The 15717-nt window shown below is 42.8% G+C and overlaps 1 protein-coding gene across 16 annotated transcripts in view; it reads right to left on the bottom strand.

Moving 5' to 3' along the window:
• Positions 1–15717, bottom strand: part of KIF1B (kinesin family member 1B) — a 1461559-nt gene that overhangs the window by 801969 nt on the left and 643873 nt on the right. The window lies entirely within an intron of this gene.

Here is a 15717-nt window from a genome sequence, read left to right as displayed (position 1 = left end):
CTCTGACCATGAGAACATGAAAGCCACCTATATCCACAGGCAGAGATTCCCCAGGAGTAGGAGAGGTAGGCAGCGGTGTCAATCTGATAATTGTCCCATTCAGTAAGTAGGGATCTATCATCAACTCCCCTTCTTCTCTGTCCTCATCAGTTGAATGAGTGTCCTCTATAACGTGATCAGTAGATGCCACCGGAGAAATAGGAGGAGGCGGCACAATGATTGAAGAAGTTGGAGGAACAGGTGTTTGAGGAAGCGAAGAAGCTGGTTCTGAAGGAGGGAAACAGCGGTAATAGTCATACAGCATGTGCTGCAAATTTGTAATAAGCGATAAAGGCATTTGCGCAGTCCGATTTTCAGACTACGGTTGGAATTGCGGTTCTGAATAATAGTCATATTCATATTCATGTTCTTCATCAAGGTCTTGGCACTTAATGAGGAGCTCTGATGGACTGCGAGCTGCTCAAAACCTCTCATCCTCTTCTGAACCTTCTTCGTCTGCCCCATAATCCAAGAGTTGTGCTGGAAGATTTGGAAAGGCTTGAATAGGCAAAAAAAGGTCCATTGAAGATTGCCTTAGTTGAAGCAACAAGCTTTGCCCAGATTCAGATGAAGGCAGAAGAGCTGCTGAAGGCTTTAAAAGCACTAAAGGCATCAAACCTGTAGGTGAAACCAAGGATTCCGCCGACGAAGCAGCCGCCGTCGACGAAAAGCATACTTGACCCTCCATATGTAAAGTCTTCAACGTCGTCGACTAAGCCACGATCGACGAAGCCACCGTCGGTGAAGCAGGTGCCGACGAGAGAACCATCGATGGGGCAGGCGCCGACGAGCAGCGCGTCGACGGGACCACTCGAATCTTGGAAGTTCCCGTCGACGGAGAAGCGCCCGTCAACGAAAGAGTCTTCTTGATCTTCGTCGATGAAGAAACAGCAGCTGACTTAGGCTTCACCATCACAGAAACCAGCTTAGACAGAGAAGACGTCGTAGACAGCAACATAGCAGGCTTAGGTGACGAGAAAGTAGTTGTCGACGTAGTAGTGACGACTGAGGACTTCGTCGACGGCGGAATCGACGACGAGCCTGTCAACCATAAGCCATTTTTTTGAGGCAAAGATGACAGGGTTTTTGACGCCTGAGACTTAGATCTCGGGGGCGTAGATGATGTAGAGTGACCCTTGAGGGAGGCAGAAGTCCCTTTTGACGTTGAAGGCTGTTCATCATGTTTGGAAGAGTGATGTTTCTTCGGTACCTTGGCCTTACGAGAAGTCAACTCCGCCTCACTAACCCTTTTCTTAGAGGCAACAGTCTTAAGAGAGGAATCACTTTCCACATCGGAAACAGGGTCATCCTTATTTTTAAGGTTCTGTTGCACAGAAGTAGTCGGCCCTTTCTATCCCTTAAGGTCTTCTGAGGAAAACTCCTGCATATTTTACAGTGAGCCGCGGCCACTGAGGACATCAAAGCGGCAAAGTGCTCACCATTTGCCAGCCCCTCCCTTATCCCACTTCCTGCTGGTTATCACATCCTTGTTTCACGTGAAAGCGTGTTTCAATAGAACACTTTAGGACGCACGGTTTAATGTTGTCTTTTGAGTTACTGCCATCTTTTTAGTATTGGACTTGTCCCCTTGTACTCAAGAATATAGAATGGTGATATATTCTTTATTTTTCACAGTCTGAAATGCATTCATTGAATTTTTCAAGTTAGGATAGCCTTTTCTCCATGCATATGATGCCGCCGTTATTCGGCCGTGCCACGTCCGTCATCCCACGGCGTGCAGGTTAGACGCACGTAGTTTAACTAATTAGCCGCGAGCGCAGGGTTTCTCACTTCCCGTCTGACACTCGCACATACAGGATTCCGACTATTGCATCGTAGGGACTGATCATACCTCTGCAGTTGGAATAGGAGCCCTAGGACGCACTTCAAAATGATGTCAACATTTCTGTGATGAGGTGGTGGTTTTTTCTAGGTATAGCAGTGTGGTCAGTCACATGAATTTCACTCGTGGTTTACTGAGAAAACATGTCTTAAGGGTATTTTTATTAATTTACCTAGATACTCGCTGGTGAGATGCCATGGTGATCACAAGTTATTCAATTTGCATGGATAGTATCCCACTTGAAGAACTATTTACATACCGTCTGAAGCCTTTGAGAGAGCCACACCACCACCACGTGGAGTACGTATGGCTTTGGAACACTTTTTTACTTTTAAATAATCACTCCACTGCAAACAAGCATTTGGTCTCGCAGTTAAACGAGTATAAGCTATTGGCATTGTAAATGACAATGCCTTTTATTTATGTTTTTAAAACGAAAACAAAAATAAAAGGCAATGTCAATAGCTCAAACTCATGTAAATGCGAGACCTATTGCATTACAAATGCTGGTTTCCTATTGATTGCTATGTTACAATACTTCCTATGGAACTTTTTAGCTATGCTATTGTAATAACATGTATATATATATATATATCTTATGTACCGTGGGACTCCCACTTTGACGGGGAATGATTCAAGCATGCGAGTATATGAAAGACACCCCAATACAGGAGAAGCCGATTTCCTCTACATATGGAACGCTTTTCTTTTGTCTGCCCAAACGTGACCGCTGTGGCCCAATGTGCCAATAAGACTTTACCTATGTAAACTGATGCCTGTGGCTTAAAAGAACAAGTTACTTACCTTCAGTAACGTGCTTTCTGGTAGAGACTCTCTCTAACCACATATTCCTCACCTCGGACATCCCTCCGGCATCAGAATGGATCCGGAAACATTTCAGAAGTACCTCTGTGCACCGGTAAGTGGCATTGTGTGGCTCAGTACTGGCGTTATTCTGCTCTGGAAATGACATATGGGGCCTCTATAGGCGCACTCCCATGCCCAGACGTCAGTTGCTTTTAAGGTTGTCTGCACCCCAAACACATAGCCACAACAGCAAATTGGCTTTGACTAGTGTGCAGATTACTAGACTTCAAATCTTGTTTATGGGTACATCCTAATTCACAGAATGGGGGGGGGGGGGGGGAGGCTAGTGAGGAATCGGAGGTTAGATAGAGTTTCTACCAGAATGAGCATTAGCGAAGGTAAGTAACTGGTTCTTCTGATAAAGACTTTTACAGCGGGTTCAACTTTGGAATAGATAACAGAGCAGTACCTATTAGGAGGCAGGCCTGTGTAATGGCTCAAGTCAAGTCCTGTAGGACCGAGCGTGAGAAATGCCCTTCTCAGCAAAAGACGCTGGTGTATGTAGGGTTAACAAAGAGCCTGAAGCGCACTCACTTGCCACACCGAGGTGTTGGCGATGAGGAACAGCAAGGGAAAGCTGTGAAGATACTCAAAAGAAATGTACACCAAATATGTCAGGACCAAGTTAAAGTTCCACTTTAGCATTACAAAAATGTTGGAGACATTTCAAAAACGCATCACAACAGGTGACTTAAATAATGAGGACTAGTCTGGTAACCGTAAAAAGGCCGAAAGGTACCTTTTAACTGTGCCCAAGTCAAAGACAACATTTCTTCAGATGACTTGGCCTGGAGGCAGGCAATCTGGTGTTGCCTCACCAAACAACAAATTTGTCTTAACAGGTGCATTCAGTTTTTGTCAAGGGATGTCCGTCTGCCAAGATAACATCAACAACTTCCAGAGTAAGGCTGAAAGTGTTCAGCTGTCGCCACTCAATATCGAAGCATGAAAGTAGAGATTGCGAAGGCCTTTGGTGCAGGACCCTGTCCTGTTGTTGCAACAGCAGGTCCTCTGGAGGGACAGTCTGATTAGAGGACAGATGCTCAAGTCCACAAGTTCTGGATACAGTACATACTCTACATGCCCAGTCTGAAGCCATTATGGTGACTTAGGCCCTGTCGTTCCTGATCTTCTTTAGTATTAAGGGCTTGAGAGGTAATGGCGGGAAGGAGCACAGGATGCGTCCCCAGGTGAGAGGCACCTTGGAAACTCCAACGGACAATACTGCAGGTTTTTGGTAGTGGGGAATATATCTAGCCCAAGTTCTCCCCATTCACAGACGAAAACTTGTGCCCCCTCCAGGTGTAACTGCCACTGTTATCCACTAGGCGTCAATGGCTGAGCTAGTCGTCCTTGGCTTTCATAGAGCCTGCCAGGTAGTTCACCACCAGGAAGATCCCTTGATGGTCCAGCCATGTTCAGAGAAACAGGGTCCAGGAAACCACACCGCCCTGCTTGTAGCAATATCACATGGCTGTAGTGTGGTTCGTAAGCACCTGTTCCAGGCTCCCTTTAATGGATGGAAGAAAGGCTTTCAATGCCAAGTGGATGTCCCTCTGCTCCAAGAGGTTGACATGGCGCCGGGCCTCCATCGGAGGCCTTTGATCTCCACCTCTGCCAGATGGCTGCTGCAACCCACAAGGGACAATCAATGACCCATGTGAACCCTGGGTGGGGTAGGAAAAAGTCTGCTGCTTACCCAATCACGGTCCAGTAACTATCGCTGAAGGTCTTGCCCAGTCACTTCCGAGCTATGAAAGTGGTCGGAGACATCCCCTTGATGTTCATCCCACTGAGACTTCAGATTCCACTGCAGAGCCCGCATATGCCACATCGTATGTCTGTTTATTTATCCATCCGGCACTCTTATTAACGTTTTCTGGTAATTTCGTATTTATGGTGTGCTGCTCCCTCTTTTAGTGTTTTGTCTAGGAACACTATTTATGAAACATGAAATCAGGGGAAAGTGACATCTCTCACTTCCAAGTAGCAGGTGCGCACAATTATCCTTAGACCCGTTAAGGTCTAGTCATATTTAATCTGTTTTATAAAGAAATCCATTTAATCCATTGTGTTTATGTTCATTTCATTTATTATTCTTATTCTTCAAATTGTCACGTTTACTCATTTCTTTAGTAAAGCAACTAAATCTTTTTACATATTCACATGTTCACACTACCCAATGCATTTCGGGTCAATGAAAAAGACCCTTCTTCAGGGGTCTGTAACAGAAAAATAAAGGAAATATAATGAGCAATTCAGTCGTCTAATCATACTCTTTCAGTATTTGACTCTATCTAATATACAAAAATTGTCAATGTATCTCGTTTATAATAAGGTTTTCATTATTCTGTCAGTTGGCGAAGTCTAAAAATCTTTACAACTCTATACCTTGAAAATCCAGTGCCTGTATTACCCCTGTCAATGTTTAAATAAAACACCTGAAAAGATAATCCTAATGAAATAAAGTTCGTGCTAACTACAATTCATTAACATTCAAATTGCAAAAAATATATCTGAAAAATGAAGACTAAAAGCTAACATATCTAAAAGATGAAGGCTGAAAGCTAGCGTAACTATTCTTTGCAAGTCTGCCGGTTACTTACTTCCATGTGCAACACGAAGTTCCCAACTCTCCTTCAATGCGAGTTCAGTTTACAAAACAGCCCTAGTGTGTGATATTTATACATGACTTAATTGGTTGAAAGCATGATGACACATCGTGCCTACAGCCAATCATATGTAGTGGTTACCAGAACCTATCAGATTCTCTTATTCGTGTAGGTGAAGCTCCCGCCTAATTTCAACCTATCAAGAATCACTTGTCAATTACACAAATGTTGTTGTAACTCGGTAGAGGCGCGCTCTGTACACATTGCAATAATGTGATAACTGGTCAACAATTCAGACATCCGATGACTGGACAAATGATTCCACTCTTACATTCAAGCACGTGTGACACAAAAGGAGTGATTTATGGAATAAAATGCCCCTGTGGTAAATTATACGTGGGGCAGACGGAACGAAAAATAAAAATCAGGATCACAGAACATAAAAGCAATATAAGAAATAAAAACCGCAAGTCCACATTGGCTATGCATTGGGTAGAGGCTGGACACAACATTGCGCAATTACAATTCACCATATTAGAAGTGATCAAACCAAACTCATCGATGGACACTCACAAACAGAGATTAAGAGCAGAATATTTTTGGATCAGAAAAATGGCGAGCATGCAACCGGAAGGAATTAATGACAGAATTGAACTATCGTGTTTTTTGTAAAACCTGTGAGGATATATTGTTTGCCATCCTGCATAGAGAACACCTTTGAAGATGTTTGACAAAACTGGTCATTTACTATAGATATCAGTAGTTCGAATTTATTATTATCTGTTGAAGAATGTTTAAATTCTAATTTTTATAATAATGGTTCGTTTTCCACAACATTTATTTATTTATTCTTTATGTAGAATCACCATTACTATAGGTATAATTTGTTTTTGACTTCGTAAAGGAGCGACCAATGAGCGCGCCTCTACCGAGTTACAACAACATTTGTGTAATTGACAAGTGATTCTTGATAGGTTGAAATTAGGCGGGAGCTTCACCTACACGAATAAGAGAATCTGATAGGTTCTGGTAACCACTACATATGATTGGCTGTAGGCACGATGTGTCATCATGCTTTCAACCAATTAAGTCATGTATAAATATCACACACTAGGGCTGTTTTGTAAACTGAACTCGCATTGAAGGAGAGTTGGGAACTTCGTGTTGCACATGGAAGTAAGTAACCGGCAGACTTGCAAAGAATAGTTACGCCAGCTTTCAGCCTTCATCTTTTAGATATGTTAGCTTTTAGTCTTCATTTTTCAGATATATTTTTTGCAATTTGAATGTTAATGAATTGTAGTTAGCACGAACTTTATTTCATTAGGATTATCTTTTCAGGTGTTTTATTTAAACATTGACAGGGGTAATACAGGCACTGGATTTTCAAGGTATAGAGTTGTAAAGATTTTTAGACTTCGCCAACTGACAGAATAATGAAAACCTTATTATAAACGAGATACATTGACAATTTTTGTATATTAGATAGAGTCAAATACTGAAAGAGTATGATTAGACGACTGAATTGCTCATTATATTTCCTTTATTTTTCTGTTACAGACCCCTGAAGAAGGGTCTTTTTCATTGACCCGAAATGCATTGGGTAGTGTGAACATGTGAATATGTAAAAAGATTTAGTTGCTTTACTAAAGAAATGAGTAAACGTGACAATTTGAAGAATAAGAATAATAAATGAAATGAACATAAACACAATGGATTAAATGGATTTCTTTATAAAACAGATTAAATATGACTAGACCTTAACGGGTCTAAGGATAATTGTGCGCACCTGCTACTTGGAAGTGAGAGATGTCACATCGTATGTCTGACCAGCAGGATGCAAGAGGCTATCAGTTCCAGTAGCCTCAAAGTCTTCCTCACTGTAATCCAGGACAGAGGCAGAAACATCAGGATCATTGCTGGAATGTCTAGGATTCTCCTTTTCGGGGGAGGCATGTATCCAAGCTGTGCCCAAAATAGCTCAGATGAAAGAGGATCGGAGGAGAAATCAGGTGTGACTTAAGCACGCTAATAGGGAACCACAAATGAGGTTTGTCGTAGTCTGGAGATGGTTGATGACTGTCTGAAGCGAGTCCCTCTTCCACAGCCAGTCGTCAAGGTAGGGGAAAACTGGGACCCCTGACCTCCGAAGGTGAGCTGCTGCTACCACCATTAGCTCTGTTGACACCGAGGAGCACTAGTGAGAAAAAAAGAGGATCACAGCAAACTGAAAATGCTCCTGTCCCACTACGAACTGCAGGTAGCACCGATGGGCCTAAAGAATGGGTATATGGAAATGAGTGTTCTGCAGGTCCAATGCCACCATCTAGTTTCCAGGGTCAATGGCAGCTAATACCTGGGCCAATGGGAGTATCTTCAATTTTTCCTTCCGGAGGAAGTCGTTGAGAGGAAGCAGGTCCAAAATAGGATAAAGACATGAGTTTCTTTGCACCACAAAGTAGCAGGAACAAAAACCACAAACTACTTCTGGCATCTGCACCCTCTCAATAGACCCTTTGGCCAAAAGGGCTTGCACTTCCTGCTGCAAGATGGACAGATAGTCCTCTGTTAGTCGCTCGGATGACAGTGGAAGGTGAGGCCGCGTGGCAATGAAGGGCAAGGTATACTCCTTACTGACTACTGCTGACCCGCCTGTCCAATGTGATGGTCTACCAACCCAGCAAAAATCATCGTATAATGCCTCCAACCAGGCTGCTGTGCTTCCCTAAAGGCATGCTAAAGGGGTTTGGTAGGTGAGGCTGCCAGAGGCAGTGGACTGAGTGGCTAGCTGACCCTGACCGAAGGGGGTGGGAGGCTTGGGTGGGTGACGCAGTAGCTGAGAAACTGCTGTGCACCTTGACGTGGAAGAGTTGGCTGCCGTTAAGAAATCCCTCAGCAAAAGTAGCGAAAGAAATGTTAAGGCTGAAAGGGGGGTGAAGTGGAGTAGAAAAGCCCAACGAATGTGCTGTGGCCATGCTCTCCTTGAACAGTGGAATCAGCCTTGGTCCCAGACAAACACCTCCCGTCAAAGGACATGTCCATAAGTGATGACTGGACATCTCCTGAAAAACCAGTTGACCGCAATCAGGCGTGGTGGCAAATGGCGATGCTGGTGCCAATGGCGTGCCCAACAGAATCTGTGGTGTTGAAGCCACAACAAATTATGAACCTGGCAGCATCACCACCATCCTTGATGACTTGAGAGAGGACAGGTTGGAGATCTTCTGGAACCCCTGGGAGGACTTGAGCTACTGAATCCCAAGGAGCTGGGTATAGCAGCCTAGGAGGCAACTGACATTCACAGACATGAGGCACAAGCTAGTGAAAGAAAATACCCTCTTCCCAAAGGTCTTGTTTGGACTCTACTGTGGGGGAGTGGTGGGGAGTGGACTAGCTGGTAAGGTATTGGGGTTTGTCCAACTTGTAGACACCTGTACCACCAAGCCTTCAGGGGAGGGGTGCGGAGTTCAAAACAAAGAGTCACCCTGGCATAAGCAATGCCAAATAAGGAATGCAATGTATGCATCCTTGCTTGTATGAGGGTGCCAAGTCCAGTAGGGGAGTTGGTGCTTCGAAGGAAGCCAAGCACAGCCTTATCACGGTCGTAGTACTGTCGACTTGGAGTCAAAGAGCACAATGGGTACCTTGTCCTCCATTATCTATGGAGTTGGCATTGGCATCAAGGTTCTGGGGGCAGTCATGTCACGTGGCACTGGAGGCAGAGTGGGAGCAGGAGCTAGAGGAGGTGCAGTGATGAACTTGGAGGATCCAACTGTCGACGAGGGGGGACCCATCGTTGGTACCCCAAATGGAGGGCATCCCAGCTACTTAGAGCTTAAAGTCGCACCAGAGGTAGTTGTCAAGGTTCTGAAGAGTCCAAACATGAATCTGCCTCAGTATTGAATATGGCCATGAAAACTCAAGTTGTGCCAGGACAAGCTGCTGGATAGGCTCCAATGTCGATCGGCTTTGGGAGTGAGAGCTAGAGGCAGGGTGATGCCCTTGTGCCTTCTCAGGAATATGTGAGTGGCAGGAATGGGCAGAGTATTGCTTGGTATTTTGTGTTTTTTCTCTGACTTACCCAAACACTTGGAGCGCGACAATGACTGACCACAGGAACGATTACTGCAACTTCTGAACCGGGAAGGGGACTTGGACTGACCTTTCAACTTGGTCTTTGGGTGCTTGGCGACAGTTCCTCATCGTGGTCTCATATGGCCTTCGGGTTAATTGAAGTGCAGTCACTGCAGGCACCATTGGTAGGATTTGAATTAGATCATCCTGGGAGGGGACATTACCCTTGCATATTGAAAATAATGTTATTGAAAAACGGTCACAAAGAGATGAAAGGCAGCTCCAGAGTCACATCTGGTGGCAAGTAAAGAAAGGAACAGATGCCAGCATGCAGGAATGGGCCCACATGTTATTTTAGGAGTGGAACAGCGTCACTGTAGAGAGTCACTACACCACCTTCTTACACACAAAGGTACAGTTCAAATTCTTTCAGATCCAGGCTGACTCCTGGGGAATATTCAAAAGGTGATGAATTTGCGTTAAGAGGTCTATCAGAAAGTGAGCGTGGATACGTGTTTTCAGATTTATGGTCTATTGAGAGGTAGCACAAGCATACTGGGTTCACTGAATAAAGCAAACATCCTCTTGCACTTGGGACTGGACTTACAAAGTGAGCTCATACTACAAAACGGCACTGACAACTCTCAGTGGCAACCCTTCTACTATAAATCATTCGCAGACTACGTCAGACAAAATGAAAAGAACCAGACCCCTGGATCAATCGTGAATTTCAGGTGTTCATCTGATGTATCATCAGTGTATTTCAACTTTCACCTTGATGACTTTGCGGAAGCTCTCCCAATGTACATCCAAGCCCATGTTGGGGAAAATAAATATAAAATGGAGGCCGAGTCAGGGTGCATTATGGGCTTATTATCGACATCCCAGGCAGTCATACTGGCTCTGCCTAGGTCAACAATGAGCAGGAAGAAGTTTTTAATGAACACATTTGGATCCAACCGCTAGATGGAGGAATAATGGAGAGCATGTATATTTAGAATTAGCAGAAATTAGAAGATATATACTGCAAACCTGGAACATGCTTTCACTTTGAGATAATAGGACAAAACTCTAGTCAGCGACTCCCTCACATTTGATGAGCTTAGCAATTAGGTGAATGCGCTACCAAATAAACACAGTTATTAGAGAATATGGTCATTTTAGCAATGTATCCTGCTGTTTAAAAATACTGAGGAGCCCCAGTCTGACGACCGAATATAGTTTAGGATGCGAGTGTATGAAATAGCTTGTGCTGTAGAATTCGGTCTTGTCTGTTGGTTTGACAAAAAGGAAGTTTGCTACTGCTTGCACCCAGAAGGATCTAGAAAAGTCTGAAAATTATTTAAACATGCCTTCCTTCGCATCAGTATAAACAAAGACTTGGCTGTTTCGGTCTTGAAAGTATGTAGGAATTTTTTCACATTCTTTCTGAAAAGATCAGAAACACCACTGGGCAGATTCAATGATTTTGAATTGCACTTCTGAACTAAAATGGATTGTCTTGCTCCTCTCAAAGTTGTGTTTTGGTGCCCATTTCCGATCTTTGAAAATGGATGCACCATCCAGCAGTTTGACTTTAGGTGCTAACCTTATGCTTTTTTTTGCCATATTACCTGTTTGAACCTATAGAACAGCCAATTTGAAGAAAGTGAGGAGACAGATTGTTTTTACTACCAACTTGATCCTGATTACCGTTGTCAAAAACAATCTTTTCATAATTTCAGATCAGGTTTTCTGCAGGCGTTCAAGAAATAACACTTTCAAGGTTTTCCTTCCAGGCTCGTTTAAGTCATCCAGAAAACACACTTTCTCACACCATATCTGGAAAAAACTTTAAAAGATTGTTTCTGCCCTCTTGCTGTCTCATAATTTAGAAATTAATAAAAGCCACACATGCTGGTGCATCCTCATTCTTCTGTTGCGAATAAGTCTAGTATCACTTCTGATTTCACCCTACTTCATAAGAGACACTCCTTATAGGACTGGGATTTTCCTCCTATGAAATAATTTGGTGAGAAATAGTGTACTGCTTTCATCCATAATTTTATTACAGTTATCATATTCAGTGACTTTGGGAGACACATTTACCTACTAATGTGGTTTGAGAGGTTCTAGTTCTTAAAAGGGCTGCTGAGATGGGTTGTTAGGAAGTAAGATACCATTCAACTGGTATAAGGTTAATGCCCAGGAGGGTGTATAGCCAGAGCAAAGGCTATTACAGTGGGGCCCTTGGTATAATCCTCCAATTGAAGTCATAATGAGGCTCTGGGTCAACTACTGCATCTAGGCGAGTGGACGGGATGGTGTTCGAGAGGCATGCTGCTGATGAATTCTTGGCAGTTTCTGCAGCAGCACACGCTGATTAAAACACAAGAGAGGAAGACAAGGGTCGCAGAGTCGACAAGGGTGGCAGAGTCAAAAAGTCTGGAGACTCCAATTGGAGCACTACAGACAAGTTACAGGAAAGCAGTTACACCAGTTAAGTTAGGGTCAAAACAGACTAATCGTTTCCCCCTGACCCATGGTCATCAGGGTCTAGAATCAGAAAACACCAATGATATTGTGTTGGGCTTCCTTGCCCAAAGGAAGATCGCATTTGTGTCTAAAACAAAAAACAAGATTCCAGCAATAAATTCAGCTTTCTGGTAAATCTTCCTGGTAAACAGACACCCTTAAATTAAGTCAATCACATAGGAATCTTTTTTATATAATACATAGGCCGTCCTGTTTTAGGTTTAAACCTATATCAACTGATAAAACCCCACCGAAAGGGAAATAGCTCACACCAGTGTACACATATAAACACTGAAAAAACACCCGCACAACCACACCACAAACTAAATGCCATTCAAAGAAAGGAAAAGGAGTGTAAACGAGTCATTGGTATTCCTTCCTGAAGGGGTCAATACAATGTAATTTTGTTATACAAGTTAGCAGCAACAAAGACTGGGAAAATATTATTCTGCTTAAGTTTTGTTGTTTAGGGAATGCCACTAAAATATTGTTCCTCCTCCTTTTGCTTTTTCAAGTTTAGTGGTCTTTTGTCTAAAGATGTAGGGTTTAGAAGCATGTTTTAGATTTTATTTAATTATTTTATAAACTGGAGAGAATCAGGACATATCCAAAACATATTTAATATTTTGGCTAGGTTTGATTCTTTCACTGATAAGTTAAATGGCTGGTTTCACAAGAATCTTTCCCAATAAGTACCATCACTTTTACCCACAGAGAAGAGGTGAAACCCTTTGATACATCAGCCACGTTTTCTAGTGAGTCAGTATTGATAGTAGGTGAATTGCCAAACACCCCAGACTTTAAACATTCACTGCAAGGTTTAGTGATGGGTATATGTGAAAAGAGTGCTGTCACGAAGCGTCTGGGATAGTGGTGAAAACATGACACCAGACTTTTGGAAAACATGGAATGCAGTGTCACTTGGAATGCTGCTGCAAAAAGTTCTTACCAAGTTCAACAAAAACTGGAGTGATATTGTTTGAATTTACAGTAAAAAGTTGTGATAACCTGTAAAAATTGATACCTGAGCTGAAGTACTTTCCTGTAAGAGATCCTTGCCACTTGCTAAATGGTATGCTGAAAGTATCTTTACAATATTCAGAGTTAATGAAGAATGCTATTGACTTTGAATTCCATTCTAGTGCACTGTTTCATTATACACGGGAACTAAAACACAAATATTCCTCATTGTGTGGCGTCAAAGAAAGATTCATCGCAATTGTGTCATTTAGCCGGTTGTTTTCAGTCCTAGAAGCCGTGAATGCTATATTATCCACGTGGCGACCGTTGACAGATCTTTTGCTTAGAGATGATGACAAAGGCAAGAAATTTGAGGATCTTCGGTCGCATATTGCTAGTGATGTGAAAAAAAGTTCTCTACTGCATTCTTAGATTTTTTACAGGAAAATAGGTCTGCTGTAGTGGACATAATAAAAATAACTAGAGTCTGAAAACACTCTTGTCTACCAAGTGTTCAGCTTAATTTGTGTAGATGTGAAACATCTCCTTGAAAGTAGGCTGGGCGACACTTGTAGTGCCTTTGGCATTGCAACATATTCATGTTAGAATGCTTGACACTTGGTAAGTAAAGAAATGTTGAGGTGCAAATCAGGAAATTGTATTTTACAATGCATGAGAAATGGCTTGCATTCGATGCATAGAAATGTCCCTTCACCAACCATGGCATTTGAAGCCTCACAGTGGTACGTTGCACAAGTTCTAGATCCCTTCTGTTAAGGGGGAATTTTATCCGAACTTTGAAAAATACTGCTTCATTTTTTACCACTTCAATAATTCTGAGGGCGTATGTACCAAGTTTAACGCAATGTTGCAGAACCTGTCCCAGAGAATCAAAATATTCAGGTGCAACAGTATTGGCACAGAAAGGTATATCAGTGGCCAGAGTTAGCAAATTGTGTACTGGCTGTTTTGGTGTTACCCATCTCAAGTGACAATGTTGAGAGGGCCTTTTACAGATAAAAGTTTATATGGGAATAAAAGAACGAGCACGCATGACCAATGACTCACTGAAGAAGTATTGTGTACGTTGATTTGTAAAAATGTATTTGGACCGCATTTACACTGTACGAACACTGTCTATATACCCTGCACGATCAGTGCAGAAAGCTAGCAATAACAAAGGCAAAACATTTCATAAACACCGGAAAAATACTGTTTCTGTTGTTTTAATGGCGCCAAAATGAGTAACCACTGATAACCATTGTTTTCTTAGGTATAGAAAACACTGAAAAAACGCCACCAGAGTTTACCAAAAATAGAAATTGAAAACAGGAAAGCCTAATCATGCGACCTTGGAACTGCAGCATGTGGTGCAATGGTTTGATGATGACCCAAATTGAGAAAAGTCTCCGCTAGCAGGCTTGCACGTTCCGTACACATTACCAAAGTGGTGTATGAGGGGGAGAATTATTCCTGTCTCCCTTATTTGTTGCAACAAACAGCCAGAATATGGCATAGAGAGGTTGCCTTACGCAGAAGACATACCCTTGTGTGCCTGGAGGCGATTCACCGCGCAGTTGAGGGATGTGTCTTTCGCAAGATAGAGATAAGGAGGCTATATGAATGCAGGAGATCTCCATCTCAATAAGTGGTTCCTCTGTTTTGAGCAAGCCCAAGAGCGATTTGGGGTGGATCATCGATAATTCTCTAGGCTGGCTCACACAGCCTAAGATTTCTGGACCTTATTTTGAGAGAAGCTACGAGAACATGAAGTAGTGAGGCAGCTGGTTGCTCTGGAAGGTCATAAAAGACTTATTACGCACCTACATGAGTCCCTACTTATGGATAAAGGGGGCAAGACAACAGATGCCAAGGACAGATGGAGTGCAGATTGCCCGGATGAGTTGATCGGTGTAGCATGGCGGAGGGCATGTGAGCAGGTCCGGTGGGTGTCCCCCAATGCTCGATTCAAATGCATCCAGTTTATTTTCCTGCACCAATCATATATGATCCCCTACTAAGATTTCTAAAATATACGCTACAGCTTCAATGGTATACAGCAAATGCAGAGTGCCTTTGGCGGACTTCTTGCACATGACAGTGTTGTCGTTTGTTGGTGGGCTTCTGGGTGGAAGTAATCAGCATTTTATCGCACACAGAGGGAGTAACTCTGACGGGGACGCTAAACTCTGCTTGCTGGGTGTGCTCCCACAGAGAAGGGCAATGCCCACCTGGATGGTAGCACTAGGGATAGATCTGGCGAGGCGAAGGATCGCCATACACTGGAAGGTTCCCCGAGCATGGAAAGTTTCCAGTCTGGCAGCGAGATTTACACAAGCGGGTACTGGCAGATGAATAGCACATTAAAGTAAACTGCAGAGATGACAAAGTTGTTGAGGATTTAATGACTTGGGGGAGGGGCTGGGGGATCGGAGGGGGTTCGGGATGATCACAAAAATAATGGACCACTAGAACAATAGACCTTCCTAACTAATGCATCAGGAACAGACTAGAAAGGTTGAACGTAAACGTATGGCCGAGCATTTCGTAGAACGGTTGAGAGGTGATGTGGCGTTTTCCTGATATGATTAAAACTTATTGCATGGGCATACGTTATGGATTGGTTGCACTTGTATTATTTTGAATTGTGTTAATTTTTTGAAAAATGCTACTAATAATCATATCTTAAAATATCTTTAAAAAGAAAAGTCACTAATAGGAATGTAGAACATACGTTTAAGGAAGTAAAAGCATAGCACCAAATGAAAGGCAAATTATCCAAAGGTTTTAAAACAAAACATTTTAAAT

Source organism: Triturus cristatus, chromosome 1_2 (assembly GCF_964204655.1).
Source record: "Triturus cristatus chromosome 1_2, aTriCri1.1, whole genome shotgun sequence".
NCBI classification, from domain to species: domain Eukaryota; kingdom Metazoa; phylum Chordata; class Amphibia; order Caudata; family Salamandridae; genus Triturus; species Triturus cristatus.
This window is presented reverse-complemented; position numbering and strand designations above follow the sequence as displayed.